Below are 6,000 nucleotides of genomic sequence, written 5' to 3'. Positions count from 1 at the left end.
TGTATTTAGGAAACACGTGTTAAATTCTTTAGTTGTTGCTTCTATTTTCCCGTAAGAATAGGAATCATAGGTTGAATTGTTATCCCTTCTCTAAATATCACCTCTCATGCTGGGTCAATATTTTTAATCTTTTCCCTCTAGGTTCTGAGAACCTTCCTCAATACATTCTTTAAATGACTGATTTGACATCTGACAACATCCTCTAGTATGCAGAACTGAACTGTTACTGCATCTTTAATTTTCCTTTAATCCCGTATCTCTTGAGACTCTGCCTTGTGCTGATTCAGATATGTTGAGCTCTCAACTCCCCAAAATTCTAGGCATTCTCTGACCTCGAGGGTTTCACATGTGGTACTCTTTTCCCCAAACACTTCCCCCCTCACTTCACCTGGCAAACTTCACGTTTCCCCTCTTCCTCCTCTGTTTCCTCCTCACCCTCACCTTCCAGGAAGGGAAATAAATCCACACTTAGTGTTTCCACACTTGGTGTCTGCCAACAGACAGCATCATCATGGCCTCTGGCCTCACTCTGACTACCTGGGTGCGTCTGAAATCTCCTTCTCAAGCTACAATCCACCCTCTTACGCACAACTCCCTTCCTCCCTTCCCCTTTCCCCTTGTCCACATCCACTGCTAGACAAAAATGCGACACACCCTATCCCTGCCACCCTGGGTACGTAGTTCAAAGTCGGAAGACCTTCCCCTTTTGGTCAATGTCATTTTAAACCAGGAGTCCCTGACCCTGTCTTTTTAAACAAATCTCAGGGACACAGACATTATTAGATAATTTCAAGAAGCATCCTAGAACACATTTCGAAGCCTTCATTATGTGCATATATTATATTAGAGACTCTTATCGAAGAGACCTAAATACATCAGATATGCACAGACCACTAAGAGTATACACAGAATACATACACAGGATACGCACATATACCGTAAAGCACAATTCCACCAATGTTATTAGTATTCTCAGACATCAGGTAAGCTGTATGGCCAGGAGGGAGACACCAGCCTCCCAGGAAAGAGAATGGTCTCCACTTTCAAGACGTCTCCCTTTTGGCAGGCAGGGGACTTACCTACCAATGTCTCCATCTCCTGGATTTCAATAGAATCTCAGGGCTGAGAGATCCCATTCACTGAATACAAAAACATGTATGAAAACTGGCTTCTGCTTTCGTACTGAGGGAATTCAGGTCACGAGAATTTATTTTCTGGTAAAATCTCACAGATAACTAAAGTGACTTGTGATTCATTAATGCATATGTAGAAAAAACATTTAGTAATGGTTCTAGTTATGATTTTTTTGTTAATAGCAATGAGCATATTTGTTTGGATTGAGAAGAAGTTAAACATATATCATATCTAGCAAGTGCGCCTCATAACGGTGTGTATGCTCCTGAAGAGTTCTGTAATAACAGGTTTTTACATTAACATACGTTTCAGAGCTCATTTCCTTTCAGAAGAATTACATGGTGAAATTTTTAAGTGAAGATTTCTTTTGAAAAATTGTAACTGTCTTTTTTTTTAGGTAAATTTTCATTTCTTTAAATTAGGTGCATCTATCTTTTTATCTTAGCCCTATAATGTCAATTTTTGAAGAAAAAGATAATCATGTAATAGGGTCTAACTTTAAAAATTAAAGACAGGCAGACCCTAGGATATTAGACTGTTTCAGAACATTTGGGTTTTAGTTTTTTAAATCTGAAGGTCAGTATTAACTGACATTGGCATAAATTTGAAATTCATATTCTCTTCACCAAAATCAAGGTAATTCTATGGCATCCACTTCTCCAGCTCTGCCTTCTTACCTTCTCAACCTATAGGCTGTTGTCATGTGTATATCGTACAACCTTCATAGTATCAAAATGTTCCCCGTCAGGTAGAGGAAGCAAGTTGGAGCCAAAGAAAAGAAAGACTCCGGATGGACGCAAAGAGTAGAGTAGGGGTGTACACATTCAACCACCCTGCCGCTCCCACCGCCCCCAGCACCACCATTCCTAAAGTCACACGAACTACCCTTATAAACTTCAAAATACTCCCTTCTTGGCAGGCAAGTCCCAACTGGTTTCTACCATCCGCAACCAAACCTTCACTAATACAACCGCTTTATGCAACACCTATTTCACTATAAAGTTGGGCATAAACAATTTTTATGATGTTTAATCTTATATTTACACAGCTCTTCACAATTGTCTAAACACTGCTACACACATTCTCTTTAGATACATAAAAATCATTGGGTGAGATGGGTAAAGAGCACCTACCACAGATGTAGCATTACTTTAAAATAACCAAAAAAATGTTGTCTTCATTGATAAGCCAAAGAACCACTTACATTTTGCCTGAGGTCACAGAGCTGGCAGGTGCCAAAGTGAAGTTGGGCTGGAGTCCTCTGACGCCACACCAGGGGCTCCACAGCCATCCCCCCGGCCCCCCCACCCCCGGTGTGCTCATTCCTAGCCTGCTGCTCCGGCATCACTCCACACCTCAGCACGTGTGTCGAGTATGCTACAGAGACTGGCTCTAGAAGGGAAACCTTTCCACAATGTAAAGGTCTACTTTCTAATTGGCCTATTTAAGAGATGTGATTTTGTCAAACAGCATCTCCTTAACGCAAGGTCTACTGGTGCAGCTCCGATTTTACTTAGCAAAAGCTAATAAACAGTTAGTGACACCTTGTGGCAAAAACGTACGAATTCGTGGGCTGCTACCACCCATGTTCACTTGACAGACTTGTCCAAAGGCCTTATTAAGTAGTTAAGACAACAGCAAAAATTCTGGAAAGAATAATCTAAGGTTATAGTTCTCCTCATAACTAGATCTCTCTTCAAATTGCTCTGCTTGGGCTTCAGTCCCCATGTCCCAAAACTGCTGTTATTGTCAAGTTCACAGACACCGTCCATGTGGGCGGACCCAATGGTTACTTCTCAGTTCTGATCTTAAGTCCTTGTACCATTTGACCAGGTTGAGCCCACTGCTCTTGAAACCCTGGGTTTCAGCAACGCCACGCTATTTCCCTCCTACCTCTAAAGCCTTTCAAGCCCTCCCAGTGCTCATGAATACCAAACATATCCCTGGCCCCAACCTTTAAACTGAACTCCAGACTCACACCTCCAACCGACCAACTCGACACATCTGTTTGATGTCCAATAGCCTCTCAGAATTAACATGCCCCAACGGGACTCTCAATTTCCTGCTTCTTCCACCCCATCAACTATATCTCAGTAAATGACATGATTATCATGTTTATTTTGCTCAAGTTAAAAACTTAGAGGTCATCGTTTCTTCCTCTATTCCTCCCCTTCTATCTAATCCATCAGTAACTTATCTGGACCCATTCTCCAAAATATCCCCAAGGTACCCCTTCTCTCCATTTACCCTATGATCACCCTAACTCAAGCCACATCCCCTCTCCTAGCCACAGCACCTTCCTGATTATTCTCCTCTTCACCTCTTACAGTCCATTCTTCACATGGCAATCAGTGATCTTTGTAAAAGAGAATTCGGAACATATCATCGCCCCACTTAAAACCCTTGAAGGACTCCCCATAATCCAATCCTCCCCATTCTACAAGGCCCTACCTAACTGGACTCCTAGCTACCACTAAACACTGACTTCCAACCACTCTCCCCCTTGCTCTCCATGTCCTAGACACACTGGCCTTCCTTCTGTTACTTAAACATGACAACTTTGCTCTTGCCTTCGGGATGGTGCACCAGCTACTCCCCTCTGCCTGCGCTGCTCTCCCCTACAACTCCTTCCTATGGCATACAGGTCTCACTTCAAATTATTACCTTCTCAGCCTTTTTCTGCAGTTAATCTAAAGCAGCAGCTAAGGCACTCTCTATCCTAATACCCTGCTGTGTTTTCATCACAGCTTTTATCATTCCATGAAATTGTTTTCTTTCTTTTTCAATTCATTTGCCTCTTACCTGTCTCCCTTCACGAGAATGAAAGCCACATCTATTTCTAGTTCTTACTAAAGTGCCCGAGCAAGGAAGGTGTTTGATGTTTATTGAATAAGAAGTGTCATACTTTCTCTCTTACTTTTTCTCTTACCTATGCTTAGAAATATTTCAGGGGCGTCTGGCTGGCTCAGTCAGAAGAACACGTGACTCTTGATCTCAGGGTTTGAGCTCCACGCGGGGTGTAGAGATCACCTAAAAAATAATAAAACTTTTTAAAAAAGAAATATTTCAGAAAAGGAATACTCATTCCTTTTCATACTCTAAAAGGAAAAAAAGCTCCCCCTTCTTTTCTTGGATAAACTGTATACCTGTGCTATTTATTCATTCATTCATTCATTCATTCATTCATTCATTCATTCATTCATTTAATAAACTATTAGAGCCAGACACTAAGCCATGCGGTAGGGCCAAAAACATGAATAGGATTCAATTCCTATGCTCAAGAAACTCGTGTCCCAGTTGTGGAGGCAAGCGTGCAGATAAAAATTATAGTTGAGAACTACAGACAGAACTTGAAGGGATAAGACCCAGACTGTGGAGTCTGCTTTAGATCTCTCTCCCTTTGCCACTCCCCCCTGTTCTGTGCTCTGTCTCAATCTTAAATAAATAAAGCTTTAAAAAAAAAAGAAAAAGAAGGGATAGAGGGATATCATAAATCATGGAGGCAGAAAACACAACAGTCCGCACAGTGGGACTGCAAAGGTTCAGCTACTCTGGGGGGAAAAAGCACAAGGATGAACTAGCAAGATCTGAGACTGGAAAAATAGGCAGTACCAGGTAGTGAAGAGCTTACAGCACGTGTAAGGAGCTTGAATGCACAGGGCAAAGAAGTTACAGAAATGTTTGAGGAGGGACCTAGCATGACCAGAGTGGCATTTCAGTTCGACCATTCTGTGGTTGCACAGAGCAGCCAACTCAAGCTGTCTGGATCAGGTCAAAAGCTGGTAAGAATAGCAGGTAGGGATGCAAAGAAGGGGTCTCAGAATCAAGAAATATTTGGGGGGTAAAATGGGCAGGACTTGATGATTATTGGGGATATGGACAATGAGAGAAAAAGAGGGAGAGAGAGAGAGAGAGAAACATAGCAAAAGAGGTTTAGGGATGGGAAGACAATGAGCATAAGCTGATACTTCAGTGCACAGGTTCTAAGACTCGGGCAGATAAGGGTTTATATCTCAGTTTTGTCACTTACTTGCTGTATGACTTTGGTAAGTGACTAACTTCAAGCTTCTGTTCCCTTATAAGTTAAGTAGAAATGATCTAAGAACCTACACAGGGTCATTGTAAGAACTAAGTGAAACCATGTCCGTAAAGTGCTTAGGATAATGCCTGCTGTATCAGAAACACCCATTAATTAGTAAGGAATTTGAAAATTATTATCTGTCTACCGGCATTGGCAGTCACATCTACCTTTTCTACTACTCTGGACGAACCGTGCATGCTTCCAGGAAGGCCAGCCCCTCTAACTGTACACGAGAACCCATCCCTTCTTGCCTTCATCATTCCATCAATTCTTGGCTCTCTCCCCTACAACTTCCATTCTGCCCTCTCTACTCACTCCTAGAGCATACCCATGTATAGTCAACTCTCCCATCAAAAAATATAAAACTTTCTCTTAGCTGAGTTTGCCTCTGGCTACCAGCATGTTTCTTTCTTTTCCTTTGTAGCAAACCTCCCTGAGTCACAAATTTCCCTCCTCCCATTCTCTTCTAAATCTCTAACTGAACTGTCCTCCCTAACTCCCATACAGGCACCCTTTATTCCATCGCCAATGATCTCTACATCAGATCCAGTGTAGATCTCATTGTTAGATCCAATGTTCACAGCTTGCTTGACCCATGAACTGCATTAGCCATCTTTACTCCCTTCTCCTCGAAACACTTTCATCACTTGATTCCCAGTGACCAGACTTCCTGCGATTTCTTCCGTCTCTCTGGCCATTCTTTGCCAGGATCCTTTGTTGGTCGTTATTCATCTTTCCAGCCGCTCTGTTCAAGGGCTCATCTGTCTTCTCTCTACACTCCTTAG

At 42.2% G+C, this 6,000-nt stretch overlaps 1 protein-coding gene across 1 annotated transcript in view; it reads right to left on the bottom strand.

Annotated features, from left to right (window-relative positions):
• FNDC1 (fibronectin type III domain containing 1) overlaps nucleotides 1–6,000 on the bottom strand; it is a 233,544-nt gene that overhangs the window by 224,218 nt on the left and 3,326 nt on the right. The window contains exon 2 of the mRNA XM_034669400.1: nucleotides 4,064–4,164. The gene's annotated coding sequence lies outside the window, so the exon portion shown is untranslated. The remainder of the gene's footprint in view (nucleotides 1–4,063; nucleotides 4,165–6,000) is intronic.

This window comes from Ailuropoda melanoleuca, chromosome 10 (assembly GCF_002007445.2).
Source record: "Ailuropoda melanoleuca isolate Jingjing chromosome 10, ASM200744v2, whole genome shotgun sequence".
NCBI classification, from domain to species: Eukaryota; Metazoa; Chordata; class Mammalia; order Carnivora; family Ursidae; genus Ailuropoda; species Ailuropoda melanoleuca.
Note: the sequence above shows the minus strand (reverse complement) of the source record. Positions and strands in the feature narration are given on the sequence as shown.